This window comes from Rhinolophus sinicus, chromosome 11 (assembly GCF_057876585.1).
Source record: "Rhinolophus sinicus isolate RSI-liver-muscle chromosome 11, RSI-T2T, whole genome shotgun sequence".
Lineage (NCBI taxonomy): Eukaryota > Metazoa > Chordata > Mammalia > Chiroptera > Rhinolophidae > Rhinolophus > Rhinolophus sinicus.
Genome location: NC_142511.1, coordinates 19,478,253 through 19,500,815, shown reverse-complemented (window position 1 = coordinate 19,500,815; position 22,563 = coordinate 19,478,253). Strand labels below are relative to the sequence as shown.

Sequence of the window (22,563 nt, the reverse complement as noted above, 5' to 3'; positions counted from 1 at the left end):
AGTAAGGGTCTCTGCTCTGACCCTTGGGCCTCTTTCTATAGCTGTCCCTTGATGGTCTGACGCATCTCTGCTGGATTCCTCAAGAGCACTGTACACAGCTCAGAACCGGGGTCAGGGCTAAAAGCTCAAAAGGCCATCGATTTCCACTGTCTACACACATGGACACACACACACACACACACACACACACACACACACACACACACACACACAGGAGGGCTTTTCTAGCCCAGATAAGATCAGAGCATTCCCTTCTCTGTTCCCCAGGTCTTCCGGAGGCCAGAGCTTTCAGGGCCAGCGCTCAGATAACCTGCAGTCGCTCCAGTGACACCAACCTCACCTCCCTTTTCTCCCTTTTCTGATGTTTACAGAACAATAAGAAAGTAAGAACAGTTTGTAGAAAGGCCTCAACAGTCACGGTCCCCTGGGGTGTGGGTTCTGAGAGGCGGAGCCAGCAGCCCAGGCCCTCTCTCCATTGGTTGGGCTCAGCAGGTAACCTGAAGCTTCAATGAGAGGTGCATAAATAAAGAGTGAAACTAGTACCACCTCCTTGAAAGGGGCCAGTCCTTCTTCACCCTTGCCTTGGAAAAACCAGTTTCTCTCTCTTTTATTGTCTGTTACCAACTTCTGTTCTAAGAGTTCAATGGAACCCCAACCATACTCCCCTCTTTTTTTCCAGCTACCTTACTCTCCCTGCTGCAATTCCACTTTCCTCTGCTTTCATATTGCTTTTTATTAAAAGGAGAATGACTATTCAGGACCAGTCCCAACCTTCCCTCAGGAGCCATTTCTGTTCTGCACAGGCCTGCCGAACTGGACACTTTTTGTACAGTAAGTGTTTCTCATTTCTCATTTCCTGTCCTCGAGCCTTAGGAGTGAAAGAACATTCCAACACTTGGAATTCCTTTTCTTCCTCTCATATGCATGAGCCTCTGGCCACCTCTTTGTTCTGAATTATCTTATGAAAAATCGATTTATTGTTTTGCATCAAGCTCAAAGTAGGCCCTGCTATTTTGAAGGGACAGACACTCATACTTACAGGTAAGTCTGAAATCTCTGGATTTGGGGGCTTTGGGAGACTCACACTGAGAGGCTGTATCAAGAGGCTCGCTGGGCAGGAAGAGGATGAACTGTGGGAAAAGCCACAGTCACTGGAAGTTGTTCATCAACTTCCTCCAAGGCTAAAATAGCTGAACCTGCTGCATTTAACCAAATCCCCAGCCCGTTCTATGTTTTCCTGGGGATTTCCAGTGACCCAGGCAATAAATCTCACTGAAAATGGGGATCAGTGTGGTAAGGTGGGAGCCGAGCAGTTAAGTACCAAGTCTGCTGTTCTAGCTGCTTTGTGGAGAGTCACACAACTAGGACAGGGGCTTGGCTGCCTTTTCTGTCCTAGGCTGGAGGGTGCAGCTCTACCAGGAAACTTAGGACCTGGTTCCATTCTTTGCTTCTCATGCCCAAGTTGGTTTTATTAGGAAGCCATTTGGGGCAAATCTTGAGGGCAGTTGGGGGCAGGGGAGCAGTCACTGGATGAACTTACTCTATAGCCAAACACATGCATGGTTTGCTTCAGTGCCCAAAACCCCACTCTGTTAGTGGCCAAGGCTAACGTCATTGGGGAATCAAGTTAGCAAAGGCATGGTGGGCAGCGGACACTTGAACTCCGGGTGTGTGGTCCAGAGTGGGTCAAGACTTCTGATATAGGTTCTACCTTGTCTCAACGCTGCCTTGTAGCAGCTGCAGGTCTGTAGGGCAAGGGGAGCACCATAAGGGAAGGGCCTGCCTTTGCTGGGCTCTCTAGTATCAAAGCTACCTCTCATTTGCATGGCCTTTCACAGTTAAAGTGCTTTTACAGACACTGTCATCTCTGGAGTATCCACCCTGCAGGCTAAGGACCCCATATGAGGGCGAGGCTCTCTGCACACTCCGATTGAGGACTTGAAGAATCTGGTGGACCGTGCATGTTGGGAGGGTAAGAGTGGGGGAAGGAGGGTCTGGAGGGAGACAAACTGACCCCTTTGCTTTCAAATTGGGGTAACATCTAAAGAGAATGCAAAAAATCCTTCCGTCCTAAAATTACTTGCTTTCACTGTCTCCTGCCATATTTATCAGAGCCCAAGAGGCTGGTCTCTTCTTCCCTTTGAACGTGAAATAGGCCAAAGACAGTGCAGGAGGACCAGCTAGCCTACATCATTCACAAGCAGGGCACATTCTCTGTCATGATTGGGAATGTGTGTATTTATAAAGAAAGCTGAATGGAAGAGAATTGGCCGGACTCCTTCCTCTCAGTACGTCTATCTCAGTCACCAGGACACCCTGTGTCCCCCTGACCAAGGACAGTGGGGCTCTTCCTCAGCAATAGGTGGAACCCCAAGCCCTTGTTGAAGAGTCTTTTTCAGAGGCCCAGTGCCCAAGGGTCTGGCCGCAGCGGGAGGGGCCACATTATAAGCTAGTGCCTCCCTGTATCGGGTTAGAACAAGCCCTAGGAAGAAAGTATTCCAAACAACAGGGTGGATCTGCCCTAACTCACCCAGTCTGCGTGTTGGTGCTGAGAACAGCCTTTTATGGGGCTTACACTGAGCCACGGGCATGTCTGAACACAGCAAGGAAGAGGCCAGAGTAGCAACTACACAGCAACTGGTACATGGGCATTTCTTTTAGCAGGGCGGGAAGCTCGCAGAGGGTTTCTGTCTTCCCTGTTTAGTTCAGTCTCTAAACACCAGATTCCCTCCTCCTTCCCCACACCCCCCAACCTCATTCCCAAAGATGTGTGGTTGTGCCATTTCCCAAGCAGATTTGGGAAAGGAGGTGCAGCCACCTGAACGCGGACATCCTAGATAACCCTATGGGAGCTAGATTCTAGAGTCTCCCCTCCTCTGCCCACCCCACCCCCAGGAGTGGGCCTGGCTCCAGCCGGTTGTTCTGGTCCCTCCAGAGCTCCTCACCACCTCCTCCTGACTTCACACTAGCAAAGGGGCCTGCAAAGTGCTGTTCATACTCGATGGACAGTACGTTCTGCTGAGACGCACCCCCGCCCCTGCATTCCATCACCTTGGTAAGCGAGTTCATAGTTGATGGATTTTTCTAAAGCAATTTTGGAACACCTGACTTCTCCAGCCAGACCAACCACACGGAGCTCAGTGATGTCACACACAGGGGGACACAGGCAAAGGGAGAGGGTGACCAGCATCCCAACTAAGGAAACACAGAGAAGGTTCCACATGGACTTGTCTGGGGTGGCTGCCTGAGGGTGAGAAACAGCAGGAGTCCCCAGCCCCACAGCGCAGCCCCACCACTCAGCACTGCCCTCTGTGCTGCAGACATAGGCGTGTCTAGGTGAGCTGGTTCTCTGCAGCCCCCCGGAAGGAAGAGATCCTGGGGAGAGCGTTCAGCGGCTCCACATCCCTGAGTCAAAGATCCTGGAGGCCTTTGACCAGACAATAGCCCTGCGTGCAGAGGCTGGGGTTGACATGAAGCCCACCCTCTGAGAAAAAGACCCCCAGACAATCCATGTCTTTCTCTTGTCCTTCATTCCACCGGAGTCTGTCTCGTACCCAACCAGATTTCAGTGGAGTGAAGTTCAGGAGGCGTGGAGCTGACACCGCAGCAGCAGCAGCAGCAGTCACAGTAGCTCTGACTTAGAAAAAGGAACAGCCAATGAGAGATGTGATAGATGAGGAGACATCTGGAGGGCATGGTCTTCTAAAGAGGGGACGGGCCCTGGGCAGATTGCATAAAGCACCACAGATGGCAACCGCCGACTCGTTCCTAAAACTGATGCTATGGAAATATGTGCTTTCTGTAACTTGCAAAAATTAAAAGTCGTCTGTCTGCTGGAAGGCTGTGTCTGTGCTTCGTGCTGTTGGATGATGACTCCCTGACCTAAGTCACCTCCCCTTTGGGTAAAATGGGGACATGACCTGGAGCAATGTACTCAGGGCCCCTCTCTCCTTGGGTTCTCCAGGAGGTGGTGAAACTCTATTTGCAATCAGCATGGAACCCCACTGCCTTTTGTCCGCCTCCCCACAGTTCCAGCAGGACCTGCAGAGAGGGATGAAAAAACTCTATGGCCATGTTTTTAAGCCCATTTATACTGTAATAAAATAAGTGTAAATAAGATTTAAGTGAAGGCAGGGTGCAGATATTTCAGACACTACACAAGTAAGGGTGTAAATTCTGCGAAGGTTAATGAACTTAAACATATTTGACACATAAAAATGCCAGACCCAACATTAATCATTTACCCATGGTAATTGCCTTTATGTGGGTCTTTTCTCCCCAAGACGTATGCTTAAAATACCAGGCTCGGTAGAAATCTGGGAGGAAAAACACAAATAATACATCTCATCTGTCAGGGTCTATGATTTGCTTTGATAGATTTAACATTGATTTCACTGGCTTCACAATCCTGTGTGATTTTTTTTTTTTCTCCACATCTCTCCTTTAGGGAAGTAGAAGGTTGTGGGGAGGAGGGAGGACCCCTAAGTCCTAAGGAATCCACCAGGTTATGGAAGGGATGCCAGAGCCTTTGTGTTAAATCCGCCCCCCCCTCCCGCCCCCACCAGGTAAACAGGGTCTCCTTCAGGGAGCCAGCCTGGCTAAAGTGGCAAACTCTGAACAAAGCTTGGCTCTCAGACAAACCGGTTTTTACCTCCAGAATGTGCCCCAGGCAGCAAAACTCAATAGAGCCCGGTGGCCTAACGAGGGTGTTTTTCTTAGCAGCTCCCTATAAAGGATTCCAGCTTTGCCAAAGGGATACCTGTCATTTAGGTATCCAGGCCCTCTCCCAGCCCATGACCTCTGAGGAGAGCGGTCTTCACCCTCCCTGCTTCCCTCTTCCCAGGGACTCTGCCCCTGAAGGATAAAGGGCTCCTAGACTAACAGCAGGAACCTAGAAGAGTAAGCATTTCTCCAAAGTATCTTCCTACTTCAAGTTAATATGGATTCAAAACCTGTCCCTGTCACCCTTGCCCCTTCATTCTGAGGTCCACGGATAACAAAAATGGTGAGGACGCCAAGCCACTGGTATTTTTAAAAACCATGTTTACCCATAAAAAACTTAGGCAGTGAACCAGGTTGGGGAGGGGTGTTGGAGTACTCAGGCTAATTAACCAGCAAATACCTTCCATTCAAGTTTCCACAAGAACAAAGGGCACAAAGCAGAAATGATGTGGCATTTCCATCTGCAGCTTGGTTTGAGCCCTATGACCTGGAATCTTTTTAAAGGAAGAAGTGTGTGTGGGCACTTGCGTTGCTTGCATGCAATGTCTGAGAGCAAAACCATGTGGCTTCAGAGCTCCCTCATGTGCACATGTGTGTGTGTGTGTGTGTGTGTGTGAGAGAGAGAGAGAGAGAGAGAGAGAAGAACCTAACTTAGGTGGGAGTTGGAACCAAAAATTGTGACCAGAGGGCTGACTGTCAAGAGCCAACCAGGCATTATGCTGTGACTACAAAGGGGCACTACCTGATGGGCTACTTGTTGGGTCCCCACATCCCAAATCCCACTCCAACACCATCTTTGAAGCACAGACACAGAGCTTGTATTTCTGGCACTGAGGTCTGAACTGTCCAGTTCCTCCCACCCCGCTGCAGAGGGAGACAACCCTGAGCTTGGCTGGAGCAGCTTGCCAGGGAGGCTGGGTTGTGCTCAGAGCTGGAAGAACTGCCCCATCTCTCCTCCCCGTCCAACCCCCACTACTTTGTATCTCACATCGTCATGGCAGAACACAACCCTGAGAAAATGATTTAATCAAAATTCCCTTGCAACAACAACAACAAAAAATAATATCGCTCTGCTTTCCTTATTCATGATCTTTTATTGAAGCGAAAGGCAAATATCATTGAGCCAAACCTGAACAGACAAATATATACAACCACTGGTAATTTAATATTTTGTGCTAATGGTATACACTGTAGATACAACACGAGAGGAGTAAATTACAATCCTATCAATAATACATCACATCTGGGCTCTGGTTTCCCACTTCATGAGAAAATGTGTATTGGCAAACGGCTCTCCGAATATTAAAAGCCATGCATATAATGAGGCTGTGGGCACAGAAACTAGGCTCTCTCAGAGGGCTGTGCTCTGGTCTTTGTGATCAAGGTCCCTCATGGGGGAAACAGCCCACGCTGAAGCTCTGACAGCCGGTGCTAAATGAAGACATCCCGTCCACATTCTTAGCAGATCGCCAGGTGAAGTTACAACCACAGAATAACCTACAATCAAGGCACTCATCTGCCAGACTGCTCAGAGCACTGCATCCATGGGATGCGTCAGGTCTATGGTAAACGTCTAAGGTGTGTTGGGGTACCTACAACAATGGACAACGGACTGCAGAGAGCCCCAGTGCAGACACCAATGTCTGAGAGCAAAACCACGTGGCTTCAGGGCTCCGTCTCATCCTCATCGTGACCCCAGCTTCCCCAATTGTGGGTGCTCCTCCAACAGAAAGGAAGAAGGGAGGGAAGGCTGATAACAGGCAAGGAGCCAACCACCTGCAAAGAATAAGAGATTTATTCTGGAATTTAAAATGTCCCCACTTCTTAAAAGTCAGTGGATTCAAATTTCCTTACCCCTCGTCGCAGGAGAGCAAATGACAGTCTTCTCTGAGAGAGGGGAGGAAGGATTTCTGTCACGGTAATATTACTATCATGGGTGAATTAGATGCGTGTGTGCAAGAACACACACTGGTTCCCGTCTTCGACCTCCCCTGATTAAGGAAGTATTGAATCAGAAGGGCCAGCAGGGTCAGTACCTTCGCTGTTTTAATCAGACCCTGTAAGGAGAGCCCACAAAGGATTGGAAGCCTGTCAGGGGTTTCAGGCAAAAGGAAAGGGATGCAGTTGGCAGCCCCAACCTCAAGCTCAGTGATGAAAAGGCCCAGCCAGATACTAGTTCATTAGAGAAAATAAAACTTTCCTAAATTGTAGGGAACTGACCAGGCTTTCGAGAGAAAGACATCTGTGCATCAAAGAAAAACAAAGTTCCTTTGTCTGGAGGCAAGAATCAGTATCTGGAAGTCTTGTCACAGTCTCCCTCTCTCCTCCCTACAACCCCTTCACACCCCTTCCATTCCTTTTTCCCCTTTCCTGGGGTGAAGAAGGCCATTTTCCTGGCTCCATGTCAGATTGCAGGGCTGGGTGCGACACCTGGTGGGAAGTAGAGGAATTACACTTGCTTTCCGTCCCAAGCGCCACTGTCCCGGTTTGAGGAGACGGGCATCCTGGCATCGTGGGAAATAACAAGGCAGGCAGCTCCCTAGGGTATGTGGGAGTGAAGTGAACTCTAAATGTAGTAGCAATTCGGTAGAAACTGACCTACATTTCTGCTACGTTCAACTGTATATGGGACGAATTGGTGGCGAAGAATAAATATAAACAACAGACTCTATAGATCAACAAATATACACTAAGATTGGCAACACAACTCCCTCATTATTTAAACTTAAAGTCATATTGAAAGTAGATACTGTTGCAGAGGACTCACCAAGTTTAACAGCTGGGAGATTTCCCCCTGCAGACAACCTACAGATGAGAAACTCTTACCAAAGGTAATCGAACACTGACCGCTCGTGGCTAAGACTGATTCCTTATTTGTACCAAGTGCCTGTCCAGCAGCAAGCTACAGGTTTTGAGTCAATGTATGAAGTGTTAACAAGGGTCAAATTAGAGCTGGAGCCAATTTGATCTGGCTAGGGGACTTTGGGCCAGTCACTTAACCTCTCCAAGACCCGACGGATTTCCTTATCTGTCACGTGGAAATACTAATAATAGCAAGTACTAAGGGCCAGAGACTGCAATGCTTAGTGTACATTAAATCATTTAATGCTCTCAATCACCTTATTGGGATGATGGCTATTCCAGTTTCATGGGTGATAAAATAGAAACGGAGTGAGGGTAAGAGACTTGTCCAAGGTCACAAAGTTTGTGAGTACCAGAAATGGGAGCCACAGCTGGGCTGTCCGGCGCTGGAGTTCCCACATGGATGAAGGAACTGTTACTGGATCCCATCTTTTAATGTTGGCACGAGGATTAGGTAAGATTAATGCATGCAAAGGGCTTCGGAGGGGCTTCGGAGACTCCAAGGAATAAAAATAAATATTTATTATTGTAACCTCAGTATCACAAAAAGTATCTTTGAGAAGCTTGTCCAGTGTCCACCAACCAGAAATTACTAACTGTATGCACATCTTTGGCTGCCAGCAACCCACTGGCAAATTTATTGTGCAGATTAGACACAACTGCGATCCACCTTAACGTTAGAATAATTATCTCCTCCTCCCATCACTTTCATTTTAGGTGAGTTTTCATTTTTCAGCTTCATATTCAGTACATGCGTCATACTGTGGGAACCTTGAGGATTTTTTTTAGATAGGCATAGCATAAATCAGAAATAATCATTTTTCCAAGAGAAGTGCCATTTCAAATTTTACTCTGTTTTTCCGAGGGCAGGTGGAAAGTACTCATGAAAAAAATTGGTGAAGAGCTAATAAAGAAAAAAACAAAAAACTTCCAAGCTCCCAAGAAAGTAGAACAATCAAGAGAAATAAATCAAGAAATGGCAAACAGACACCCAGCGAAGAGACAGCGATGGCACTCCACGCAGCAGCCTGAAGCCAGCGTTTGAGGTTTGAGGGGCAGCTTTGTGCTGAAGCCAACGCTGGAGCAGCCCTGATACCAGGTATGCCATCCCCAGGCTGGAGTTCAGTCACCAAGAGCTTTCAGAGATGGGAGTGGGGGCAGTGATGCCACTTGGACCCTTAGGCCCCTGGCTGTTAGGTCACCACTCCCTCCTAGAGTGTCCAGCTGATTTCAGAGGACGAGGGCTGTGCCTGCAGCTTCTCCCCTGAAGCTGGACAAAAAGTATGGCCAAAGGAGAAACTAAAACTGTTTACAGAGCAAGGGCCTTTTGTCTCATTACCTTACCTTGTGACCATCTGCCTTTTATGAAGAAAGGGAGGCCGGAACAAAGAGACTGTCCACTTTAATAACATAACCATATCAATTACATTTCATTACTACACCATTATGGCAGAGTGCGTTATAATCCAGCTGTTAATGGCCGCACCTCAAAAGCCCACACCACTCCCCTTTGCCCCCCAGAAGGCCTGGCTTTTAGCCAAGTTACTTTACTGCAGTTAGGTCCACACTCCTGCCTGTCCCTACCAAGCCCGCACCAGTAATGGCAGCAACTTCCCGACACCCCAATAAGGGCGCTCTATCAAAGATCTCTTGCCACTTGGAGGATAATCTTAGATGTTTCTACAGATAAATAAAGCAGCAGTGCTTCTTTAATGTCAGTGTGCGTACAAGTCACCTGGGAATTTATAAAAATGGTTCAGTGGATATGGGCTGGGGCCCGAGATTCTGCATTTTTAACAGACTCCCAAATGATGTGGTACAAGGACCACACTTTGAATAGTAAAGAATTAGAGTTCTCACGATTCAAAGCGTGGTCCCCCCAACACCACTCTGCTCAGTTCAATAGAGCGCCAGGACCCACGTCTCAGCATGGCTTTGATACTTTTCCTCTGGTTTTTCTTTCAAGTCATTGGTGTCTTAGCCACTCTGGGTAGACGTGAGAGGCACAGATGGCAGGAGGGTGATTCAGGGTTGTCATGGCAACCCAGGCTCTGACATGTGATAAAGGGGTTGGGGTCTTTCCTGAACTTAAAAATGGCCCAGACAATCCCTACTCAGAGAACCCACAGCAGTTTAGGATAGAAATAGTACTCCTTAACATAGGAGGTCGATTATTTAGAAATGAAATCTTTGTGACTCAGGAACTAAGACAAAGCAACTTCAAGTACCTCTGCTAGTGACCCCCAACCACCTGGCACAAGTAGCCATGAGTATACTTTGGCTGTCAGAAACTCAGAGCTAAACTTAGTGAGCAGTTTTCAACATGAAGGAAGAGAGAAGTCAAGTGATTTACCAAAGACCAAGATTCTGGGCCGGACCTTGAATTGACCTAGCTCTTCAGCCTCTTAGCCCAGTGTTATTTTGAGCAAGCCCCTCTATAGCTGTGCTCAGAACCTTCTGCTCTCTTGCTAACTTTCCATGTAGACATGTTAACACCCTAGAAGTCAATGCCTCAACTCTTTTTTTTTTTTAATAAAATGGGAACTGTAGTGCTGATAAATGTTTTAATGAAATACTCAATATAATATATATTTATAAAAGTATACTCATAATGTTTAGCTATTTTTCAGCGTTTACTGGAGAAATGAGTATCATAGATAAATGACCGTTCCAAGCAGTAACATGTTGTATCATGAAGTCAGTGACTAGGCGGAAAGAACTGCAGCTAAGGAGGACAAATTTGGGTTCAAAGCCAGTCTGTGCACTTTAGTGAAACAGCAGACCTATTTGTGCTTCACTTTGCAAAAAGTTTCAAAGCAAATCATAGCCCCTGCTCTCAAGATCATTGTAGGTACAAAATGTGTTCAGTGAACAATAAATAGGAACCTGAGTGTTTTTATGCATCTCAATGATAGTAGGACACACAGACAATGAAAGACAGCAGGACCAGAAGAGCTGAGGCAAGACAGTGAGACCATAGCCCTGTGGGAACACAAAAGGACCAAAGGCCTCAACCAAGTAGGGGTATGAAACCAAATGGGCAGACAAAACAAAAAGTCAGGATAAGCAAATCATCCATGGGTCCAAATGATTGATGAGGTATACACAGTCTGAGGGAAGACACACTGCGGTCAACAACCAGAATAAAATAGTCATTCAGCAAACCAAATACACGCGGTGTAGGAGTTCAGAAAGATGCATTTCCCAGAGTCAAGGTGAGGCAATGAGTCAAAAAGCCACGCAGGTTGGTGGGCAAGAAAGGCACCCAAGAAAGGCTAGAAGTTGACATTTTTAGAGGCAAGTGTCTGGCCCAGTCAAGAGTCCCTCAGTTCTTCCTGTAAGTGCATGAAGAGCTCAAAGCCTGCAGATTTGGGCAGTGAAGCCACAGTATCTGGCTGGATTGTAAAGAGAAGAACAGAGCAGCAACTGACAGCAGATTCTGACACAGCACCATTAACATATTCCTGACCCACATTCGTTTTGTCAAAAGATGCTTTTTAAAATTGAGTCATTATTGAGAAGACATGCACCTAACTCTGATTTGAACAGGCAAGATAGCTGCATGTAAAATAAGTTAGAGAGTACCTGCTTTATAGCAGCGCTCTGTATCTAGAAGCAAAGCACCCTAGTTTGTATTCATATACTGTGTTCGGGATAAACTGTCAGGTCCCTCCGCCAGATTTTTATGGATAATTAGAAGGCTGCAAGAAGCAGATGCTATGAAACTATCTGTGACTAGTCCTTAATAGTAAATGACAAGAACTCAGCACCATTTCTTAATTACACGAGACATAACTAGAGGTGTAAAAAAAAAAACGATAGAGAGAGAGAACTTGTCCAAGCCTGACAAGGTATCAAATGGTTAACCACCCACATTTAACCTGAACATTTCTTTACCATGTAATTGAGAACATAGGTCCAACCTCCCTTAAGCTGAATAATTTTGTAAATTGTGTATTCTCCTATGTTGCTTCATTTCAGGTTTTAATAACTAAAATATGAGCTTCTGCATAAAATAGGTGGTTTTTCTGGTTGAAATTGCCCTGACAAAAAATGTTGCATTTTATTAAATACAGACACAGTTTTGTTACATCAGATCCTATTCGGTAGGATAAAAGGAAACTATACTGCTTGCGAAAATTGGGTTCTTATCCCATGAGTATGATAACACAACTAACAGTTTTTGAGATGTTGCTTTGTGGTGGACAACAGACAAGCTTTTTGCCGTACATCATCTTATACAATCCTCACAGCAACTCTAGGTAGGTGGACATTTTATTAGGCCCATGTGACAGAAAGGAAACTAGTAATAATAACAATAATGAGAGCAACAAAAAACAACAGCTAATACTAATGGCAGTTACTACTTTCTTACTATGTCCTCACATTCTACATTGCCGACATCATCTCATTTAATCGGGCTAGGGTCATAATTATTTTTATGTCCATTTGACAGATGGGGAAACTAAGTTTCCAAGAGATTAAATAATATGCCCAAGTGATTATAAATGCAAATTCAGAATTCCAATCCTAGTCTTTCTGACTCTAAAAATAGTATATTTAATTCCTGGGCTGTACGACCTCCATTTGGCTGGTTGACTATTGTGGGCTGAATTGTGTTCCCCAAAATTCATATGTTGAAGTCCTAATGCCCAGTACCTCAGAATGTGACTATATTTGGAGACAGGACCTTTAAAGTGATAGTTGAGGTTAAATGTGGTCAAATGGATGGGTTCTAATCCAATATGACAGCAAGAGGAGATTAGGCAAAAATAGGCACCCAGGAAAAATCATGTGAAGACACAGGGAGGGGCCATCTTCAAGCCAAGGAGAGAGGCCTTGAAGAAACCTACTCTGCCAACACCTAGGTCTTAAACTTATAGCCTCCAATACTATGAGACAATAAATTTCAGTTGTTTAAACCCCTCGGTCTGTAGTACTTTGTTATGGCAGCCCTAGCAGACTACTACAGTGTCCTCACTTAAATTCCTAACTTCACAATGTCTCAGTTTCTTGAGCTAGATGTCTAAGGCCCTTCCTAAGTGTAGCGCCCCGTGCGTGCTATCTCTTTTTAACATTCTTTTCCCTGCTGGACAATTTTAGCAGGTGCTTTCTTCCCATGGCCACACAGGCTAACAGTGCTCCTCACTCTTCAGTCTCGCTGACTCTTCCCTCCCTTTCTTTCGTCCTTCCCTGAGCTACTGGCCAAGGCCCACATCAGAAATAGTGGGGCTCAGCCCTGCAAGGGATATGAGGGGTGAGCCAGCGATGGAAGCTCAGTGAGAAACTGAGATCTTCTCCTCTTCCCCCTAACATGCTTTCTCAACTACCCAACTTTTATTTATAAATTCATACATTTGTATATAATTATTTATAAATGTATATTAAACATTATGGATAAATTACTCACAGTGTTGTAGCCTTTATGCAGTGTGCAGAAATATAATACTTAAAACAAAAACAGCGTTCCTATGCTCATTGAATATACAGTATAAAGGGGAAATGGATATTAAATAATCATACTATTTATTGAATATATAATCTGTCAAAGGACACAACTAAAACAATTTAGGAACAAGTCTGATGACATTTATTCAAGAGAAAACAGGTGCGCTCTGCTCCTCTTGCTTGGCTGGTGTCTGCAGGGCCTGAGGTTTGCCGTGTTCCAAAATGGCCAAGCAGTTGGACAAGACCACCCAATACTACACCCTGGAAGAGATGCAGAAGCACAACCACAGCCAGAGCACCTGACTGACCCTGCACCACAAGGTGTTATGATTTGACCACATCTTTGGAGGAGCATCCTGGTGGGGAAAAAGTCTTAAGTGAACAAGCTGGAGGTGATGCTATAGAAAAGTTTGAGGACGTCGGGCACTGTCCAGGTGCTAGAGAATTGCCCAAAACACACTTCACTGGGGAGCTTCATCCACACGACAGACCAAAGATAACCAAGCCTGTGGAAATTCGTATTACTACCGTTGATTCTAATTCCATCTGGTGGACCAACTGGGGGATCCCTGCCATCTCAGCACAGGTCATAGCCCTGAAGTATCACCTCTATACAGCAGAAGGTACATCCTCAGAGGCCAATGAAAGAAAAGACTGCTTTGGACCAGCAGGAGAGAAGCCAATGTTAATGGCTATAACTGACAGAAACCTTCACCTGAAAAATAATTTTGACATACCTCTTTCCCTTTTCTCCTATGTTGGAAACAAAACAAACCAAAAAAGAACCGTTCTATTCTCTCTACTCTGGAACTTCTGCCGTGTGCCTTTTGGTTCATCAACTTTATTTCAATGTTCCATGACTATGTACTTTACTTATTGTAGGCATGAGCTTTTAAAAATATAACTGGGTTTTAAAATAAAAAAAGAGAGAGAAAGAGAGGAAACAATCCATGGATTGGTGAAGCCCTGCTCCCCAGAGACTTTGGGCAAGAGTGAGTTGTGTAAACCTTTACAAGAGGCACCTGGGAGCAAGGCATGGCTGACTAGAAGGTTGGGGTTTCCTTACAAAGCCAGGAGGGCCTGTTTTCTATGGGAAGGTGAGTCAAAGCTGAGATGAAGAACTGCCTTTGGTGTTAGGATCTCTTTACAGTGAGGCATTTCCCCAAAGTGCAGACTTTCCGATGTGGTCCAGCCACTGGGTCAGCCTCTATTTTGTGGGTCCCGATTACGAATTAACTTCATCAACTTTAAAACAAAAATTGATTCTCTGAAGGAAAAAAACAGAGTTCATTAGACTTTCTAGAGAGCCTTTCCCCCACACCCCAGAATAAAAAATGAGCCTAAAAAGGCAAATACTCCAGGCAAAGACAGCATACTGACTTACAGTCACAGTGAACTATAGATGATTAAATGAGTCCTTTGCCTAGAACTCAGTTTTATGAAGATAATTAAATAGCAGAGGTAATGGGGTGCTGGGAGTAGGGAAAGAACACAGGAAAGAGATGCTAGGTAACTGAAAACAAATATTTGCTGCTTTGCAGTTTCACTTGGGGCTGAGCCCGGCTGTTTCAGGAGGTCCACTGGCATTTACCAAGTCCATACAGAGGAAAGAAGAGAACCTTAGACCACCAGCTCTATAGAAAGAGAAAAAGTAACTTAAATGAAAAGGTCCCTCCTCTGAGATGTCAGGGAACTTTGTCTTAAATTGAATATACAGGTTCACACCCAGGAATAATTAGACAACGATGATAACTCTACTCAGAGTACCTGTCTGTGTTTTGACAGCAGTAAAAACCAAATGCATTTCATTCTGCATCAAACACGGATGGAGAGCCTATGATGAGCCACACTTGATGTGAGGCACTAGGGCTGGAAAGAAGAAAATTACATGGTCCTGTCCTCATCATCCAGGAGTTCACCACGGAGGGAGAAATTCAGACTCACAATCAGATCACTGGCTGACAAAGGCAAAAATAGAGGGTACAGAATGGCAGACGGAGGGGGCTTGGAGCCCACAGGATGAAGATGGATCAGAATGGAGAAAGGTTAATCAGGGAAGCATCTAGGGTGATAGCATTATAAGCGAGGCCTGAAAACACAGGGGTAGCCACACAATAAATTATAACAGTGAAGAAAAACATTTGCCTATCAATTCTCTAGGCAGCACAGAACGTGGAGGGGTGGAGAGGAGAGAGGAGCGTTCAAATTACGGTAACAACAGTGGAATTTGCAAGAGAGGTGTTGCAGGACGGGTTCCCAACAAGCAGACTGAGACATAGATGTCGTTTAAGAATTGCTCGTGGAATTAATATCTGCAGAAGAGAGGACAAAAACAAGGTTGGGCAGAAGGAGATGTTAAGATGTGATGCAGGCCCAACGAAAACCTCAGGGACCTCACAGGAAGTTCCGGAGCTGGAGGGCCTTTCAGAGTTATACTGACTCGAGGGGAATGGGCTGAGCCTTTATACTCCTGTGATAAGTCATTGCATGTGGGACCCCGCTAGAAGGAGGCATGAGCTCGGAAGAGGCAGGTTTCCCAAGCTGAGACAATCCCCTGGAAGAGCTAGAGCTGATGGCCGTCTTAAGCGGCTGGGGAAATACGTTCCCTTTTCCTGAAAGGGGGACTGGGCAGCACGTCATAGCAGACTCCAGACTCCACCTGTTGCACTGCTTGGATCCACTTCTTCACATAAGTTCTAGGAGAAGTTCCTGCATGATTCTCTCTTTGCAGGAAATCTTGGAAGAAGACTAGTGGAATGAACTACGCAGTCTCCACCACTGCAGCTGGCTTGGGAACTACAACTGACAGCGTTCTCTCTCTCCTCTGCTATCTCCTAGAGATTCCCTCACTTTCAGCTACTACCTCTGCTGCTCTTGGTGGCATGACTCCTTGGAGTTCGAGCTTTTGGTCCCTGTTCCCTCCTCATGCCAGGGTTTCTACACCTGCCCATTTCCTCCCACTGTTACGAGTTTAACCAAGCTACTCCATAGGGTTGCTGACTTAGCATCCTTTTTTTTTTTCTTTTTGGTCAAGAGGCCTGCAGGGACCTTAAACAGACACTAGCCCTCCATGTAAGCACATACCCTGGATAGCAGCCTGCAGAGTCACAAACAAATGTAAGTTCCTGATATTGTGATATTGATGTGACTTCCCCAACAGCCCTTGTAATAAACAGGCTTCCCTGCCTCCCAGCACCTAATGCCTTATGCACCCCTTTAGATAAGACTCCCATGGGGCTTACAAAAAACCCCACTCTTTTGTTTTGAATTGACTAATCCAGCCCTAGCCTGGGAACCCCGAAGCACTCCACCCACGAACCTTAATAAAAGCATGTGCTTAGGTCCTGCTTCTCTCTCTGCAACCTGCCTTGACCTCTCCATGTGGCGCCCCCCGAGACATGCCGTGTACTTTGTTGGGGACCTGTGACTGGTAAACTTCTCTATTTTAATTTCTCTTGTAGTCTGTTGTTGAATTCTGATTCACCACCTGGCATCCTGTGCTCCACTTAACAAATGTGAATTTAATAAATTCATAATACCTACTGAAAATGGTTAAGACAGTACCAAGAGACGCCCAGGAGAATCCCCCAAATGCCAAGCATGCTTCTCCTTGCCTCCAATGAGCAACAGCAGCCCTACCTCTCCTGCTGACCAGGGTAAAGCAGTGACTTCTCTTTTTGCCTTCTGGTCCCCGGGCATAGGAGCCTGAAGCCAACAAAGTAAGATTTCAGCAGGATTTCCCCTTTAAAAACCATTGTTCCTACACAGGCAGAGCCCAAAGGTGTGGGGGTGAAAAGCACATGCTCCCTACGCACATGTCACTGGAATGAATCTATTGCTGCCCAAATACCGTCAACTTGCCACCAAATGGCCATCTCCTTGAGGGATGTAGTCCAAAGTGAATTGGATAGTTGGACACAGCGTTGGGATGGGGAATCGGTTGTTGGTACTGGAAAGGACAGGAGAAAATTCTGAGGTGTCCTAAGTTAAATAGCAGTGGGCCAGAGGGTGGAAGGAAGAGATGAGAAGGGGTCAATCAGTTAACCACTGAAGGGCAAAACCAACTTGCCCCTCGAACTTGTTGCAAGGTGTTGCTAAGCTTTTATTGACATCAGAGGGATTATTCATTAGGAATTTGTGCCAACTGGACAAACAGTTAACCAAGTCTACTATGTGGAGGTGCTGAGAAGGCTGCGTGAAAAAGTTAGATGACCTGAACTTTTCACTAACAATTCGTGGCTCTTGCATCACGACAGTGCACCAGCTCACACGGCACTGTCTGTGAGGGAGTTTTTAGCCAGTAAACAAATAACTGTATTGGAACACCCTCCCTACTCACCTGACCTGGCCCCCAATGACTTCTTTCTTTACCCGAAGATAATGGAAATATTGAAAGGAAGACATTTTGATGACATTCAGGACATCAAGGGTAATATGATGACAGCTCTGATGGCCATTCCAGAAAAAGAGTTCCAAAATTGCTTTGAAGGGTGGACTAGGCACTGGCATTGGTGCATAGCTGCCCAAGGGGAGTACTTCAAAGGTGACCATAGTGATATTCAGCAGTGAGGTATGCAGCACTTTTTCTAGGATGAGTTCAAGAACTTAATTGTCTGACCGCGTATGTTGGAACTTTGAATTAATTTCCAGGTGGCTATTTCAGTGATTATCTAAAAGAGAATAGCCAGGTGCCACCCCACCCCACGAGCCTCTGCTTCTTGCTTACACAGGACCTTTCCAGACTGTGGCCCACCACCCACCCAAAGGAGCAAATACTTCTTCCTTACAGACTCTGCACCTGCCCCAGAATCGCTTCACTAAAGCTTATCCCGCCCCCCTTATCTGCAGCCAATGTAAATTCTTTCAAAACAGCTTCCATTTTTCTTAGCCCTACTTGATGTATGAAAAAAGCCCATCAACTCCAGGACTGTGGGCATGGTGCCTTCTCCACTAACCGTGCCGCTAGTGCTTTCGGCGTCACAGCCCAGGCCCTGGTCTTTTCCTTGTTAGCAACGACCCAGTAAACCCTTTCTTTTAAAAAGGTTTTCAGCCACGGAAGTTAAGTACTTTTGTTTTATAGGAAAAATCACACAGGCCCTCACACGATTGTCCTCCTATGGCTGTGTCCCCATGTCAGAAAGGCCCAGCCAGTCTGGGAGACGTGACTTCTACTGCCTTCACTGCCTTCTCAAGGGTCTGCATCCTCTGCCTCCTCTCACAGTCCCTTGAACCCAGCACTGTAAATATAATAAATGTCTTGAGAGGGGAAGAGGGAGAGGGACCACAGTCACATAACTTTTATTACAGTGTATTTTTATAATTGTTTTATTGTATTGTTAGTTATTGTTATTAATCTCTTATTGTGCATAATTTATAAATTAAACTTGATCATAGGTGTGTATGGAGGTGTAAGAAAAAACATAGTGTATGTGGGATTTGGTGCTGTCTATGGTTTCAGCATCCAGTGGGGGTCGTGGGATGGACCCTCCACAGATGAGGGGGCTGGGTACTGGGTTACTCAAGGACAACCACCACCTTTTCCTTTTTAAGTTACCACCACTGTCTGCTCATAGCCTCACTGTCAAGTTTTGAGAGGCAGAGCAGCTAAAAACTACTCACAGCAAATGGCCACTGATAATGAGTCAGAAACTCTTAAAAGCTATAATCAGGGGCCAGCGCGATGCGATGCATTCAGTTCCGTGGCTAGGCAAGCAGTAGTCACCTCCAAAAAGTATCACAATCACCGCCATCAGCCTGAAGCTGTGCGCCCCCCTCCCCCCAGCACCTGGCTCCTCATTAATTTACCTGTGACATGTTGCTACACTTAATTGCATTTGACAATTAGTAACATTTCAACACCTCTTTTAATGGAACAATTAAGAGAGTGCTTGTCTCCATTGCAAGAAAATATATGAGCTGATTTTTCAGAGGAAAAGACAAAACATAAAGCCCCAGTGGTAATTCAGTTATAGACAGCTTTGAGGTAAGCCCTTTCCCTTTCGCATTTTGCAAGAATTATGTGCCAGCACACCTTTTCGTGTTTGTTTGTTTGCTGCTTGGTTTCCCTGAATGAGCATTTCTCCACCAGACAGCTCCAGGCTGTTCACGCTGCCACGTGGTATTAATTACAGGGAAGAATGGATGCTAAGCAGTTGCTGTTACTCATTTCTCACTCGTGTTGTTGCATTGATTGCTTGGGAAAGCAGATGCCCCAAAGGCAGTTCGTCGCACAGTCAGGAAGGGCTCCAGGAAATGCTGAGAACAGTCCTTGAGGCTTTGTCCTGGTTTTCTGTTCCCTCCTAATAATAGGCCAGTGGGGAAATGTGGCCCCTAGGGGTCCCTGAAAAATGTTAGGTGACTGCTTTGTCTATTATCCACCCCCCACACATGTTTATAAAAGAAAATTATACTGTTCTGTTATTACAAAACCTACCTTACAGCAATAGTTTACAAACCTTTGGACTCACAAATGATACAGTATCGCCCCTGTAGACAAGACTCCAAGGTGTGTGTGCCTGAAGACTCGTCTGCAGAGCTGTGAGGGCCACAGAATTAAATATGTCACTTGCAAAGGACCGATGCCTTTCATTTCCCAAAACAATCATTTGGCAGAGCACGTGGCCTACATTACTGAAGTGGTGTCTGCATTAGAAAAAGTCACAAGAATATGACCGACACCATCGTTGAGGCTTCCGCCGTCCCCAGTGCCCACCACACTCGGCAGATTCCATCTTCATAGCCCACAGCCATCCTGGTTCTGGACGAACTAGATACGTGCTACCCCTGAAAGTGACTGCTACTTTCCCACCGCTTGGTCGTATGTTCTTCCTGCTGCCCGCAATGCCATCCTGCTCTGCTGTCCAAAGCCTGCCATTCCTCGAGGTACAGCTCACGTATATTGTCTTCGTGAAGCTTCCTGTGTATCCCTCACCCATTCTCTCGTACCCCTCACCACACTTGGATACATCTTGTACCGTTCATCATCTATGGCTTTGTCTTGTGGGCAGCTGGGTCACCTGATCGTGCCTGAGAAGACTGGAAACTCCTCTGAGTCCAAGAATCATATATTATTCTTCTTTAAATAATTCATGAATTCTAATACAGCATATGCTTATTTATATTATCAATAATAATTACAACTGTCAGGGGTCCTTCACTAAGTGTTTGTCAAATCAAATTGTATTGAATTTTCAGACATTTGAGTCTGAATTTTAAAAAATACATTGGTTTGATTGACAGTTGCCTTTTTTACCCCACCCTATGCCCCAAAATAGTATCTGTATAGATGAAAGGCCGGGAAGGGCAAAGAAAGCATTTCTGCTCCTCCAGTTGTGATTTTAATGCCCCTCAGTCAACTTAAGTTGGTGTATCGCACACTCCAGAGAAGCTGGGGATTTGTAACCCGAGCCCTGTCACAATGTCTCCCAAGGGAGAGATGCAATCAGAAGAGCAATAATGACTTTCTGTGAGCTGGGATGAACAGCCTCGTCTCTTGGGTCACCAGGGCAACCATCCTCCGAGATCCACCATGATTTATCACAATCCTTTGTCTCTCTTGCACACTGACACTATTTCCTCCTCCCTTGCCCCCCACACAGCCGCGTGTAGCCAAGGGGCCCTGACTGGACTGTTCTCTCCTGGGTCAGGAGGGAAGGGGGTCACTGGTTCCAAAAGGTGGACTTAGTTTCTTCTTGCACCGAATATTCTCAACACTCACACACCCCCAACACACACACACACACACACACACACACACACACACACACACACACAGACACGCAAGGCTAACTGCACACACTGTGCCACATCTTGCTAATTGTGTTACCCTCGCTGGTTATTATTAAGGTCTTGCTTTCAGGACAGAGAGAACCAACCACATAATGACCAAGGAGACAAATGGAGCGTATCACTGCAGCGACTGCGCAATAATAATGAGTTACATAAATCAAAAGTTCGGTAATTTACCTATCAGATTGAGCAGTGAATAGGGATTTTCAGCTACTGTGATTGTTTTGTGATAGATTTTTTTAATAACTCTTTGTACATAGATGTTCCAGAAACTAGAGATTTGTTTCCTAAAGGGGCGGCAACAGAACGCTGTGCAAAGAAGACAGCGTGATGTGTCAAAAGACCCTTGAGTTCATTTTAGCTCTGCCATGTTGGGGGAGAAACCCGCTCCCTTCTCGGGCCTGCAGATTCTTCTGTCAAATAGAGGGGCCTTTGCACTCCTTCAATGTCCCTTTCTTTCTGAGATTCTATGTCATCTATACTCCTCAGACAAAATGCAGCAGGGCTCCTCCAAAGTTCCACTTTGCAGAGAGAACCGAGCAGCAATTTCAGTGACAGTCAGGCCAGCCCTTCCCCACCAGAGAAACGGGAGTTTTTCCGCACTCTGTGACCCGATTCTAAATCAAGGGATGGTATAATCCTCTTCCTCTTTTTACAGTGGGTGAAATGGTTTGTCCCTGCATGTAACTGGGTGGTGTCATCAGCGTCATTTCCCTTGACCTAGACCACAAACTGTTTGCAATGTTAAACCATTTTGTTTTGTTGGTGACTTGTGGGTTAATACTCAGGAACTTTAGGGAATAGATTATCTTTTGGATCTATGGAATTAATTATTCATTTTATTCCGATTTCCTAATGGAATAAACTTCCTTTAGGAAGTGGGATATCCCCTGAGTCAGGTCCAGACTCAAGAGGCAGAAAAATCCCATCAAGATTGTTAGATTCAGACAGGAACCTGAGCGTGGGGCTCCTCTGAGGGGTTGTAACTAGGGGTGCATGTATCCATATATGTATATGTGTGTCATGTGTGTCTGCATATGTGTGTATGTGTATGTGTGTATGTATCCATGTGTGTGTGCTTCTTTGTATGTATATGTATGTACACGTGTGTGTGTGTGTGTGTGTGTGTGTGTGTGTGTGTGTGTTGAGTCCCTGGATGAAATGATGGTTACATTTACGACAAAAAGGGTGAAGATGCCAAAATCTTACCCCTTCCCCAAACCACTGGCCCTGCCTCCTTCTCAAACAAGGATCTCTTCACTTCAACCACAGGGAGAACATACTCTCTGCCTGGAAGGAGACTCGCCAAGCACGAAGCAAGTTGGCGCTAGCTGCCTTACAATGAACCGATAAACAAACAAATGGGAGCTTGAAAGGAGGGGATGGTTTATGAATAAAACAATGTTTTATTAGGTTGCTATTCAATTTCAATTGAACAGTGCTTGGGATACATAGGCACAGACATATTCCTGAAACTAATTGGTTTTCCACATCTGCCTTGCTTCCTAATTGGACTAATTACTGCACTGTAGGATCAAGCTCAACGTACTACAGAAAGCAAGGAGCCTTGATTTACAGTGAGAGAGCAGCAATTAGAGGGAATTAATTCATAAAGCAACATATAAATAAATCATATTATGAGAAGACAGCAATGTAATTATTGTGACTGGTGGGTCCCTGGTGGGAGAACATCAAACTTAAACCTCAAACCACGCTGCTGAATTCTCCCCAGATCAGTGTAGC

General features: G+C 45.7%; 1 pseudogene across 1 annotated transcript; it reads left to right on the top strand.

Annotated features, from left to right (window-relative positions):
• The first annotated feature begins 569 nt into the window (after window positions 1-569).
• Window positions 570-17,213, top strand: LOC148756634 (cytochrome b5 pseudogene; annotated as a pseudogene). The gene is made up of 2 exons (XR_016022760.1): window positions 570-1,972; window positions 8,455-17,213. The product of XR_016022760.1 is annotated as a cytochrome b5 pseudogene (transcript).
• The last annotated feature ends 5,350 nt before the right edge of the window (window positions 17,214-22,563 follow it).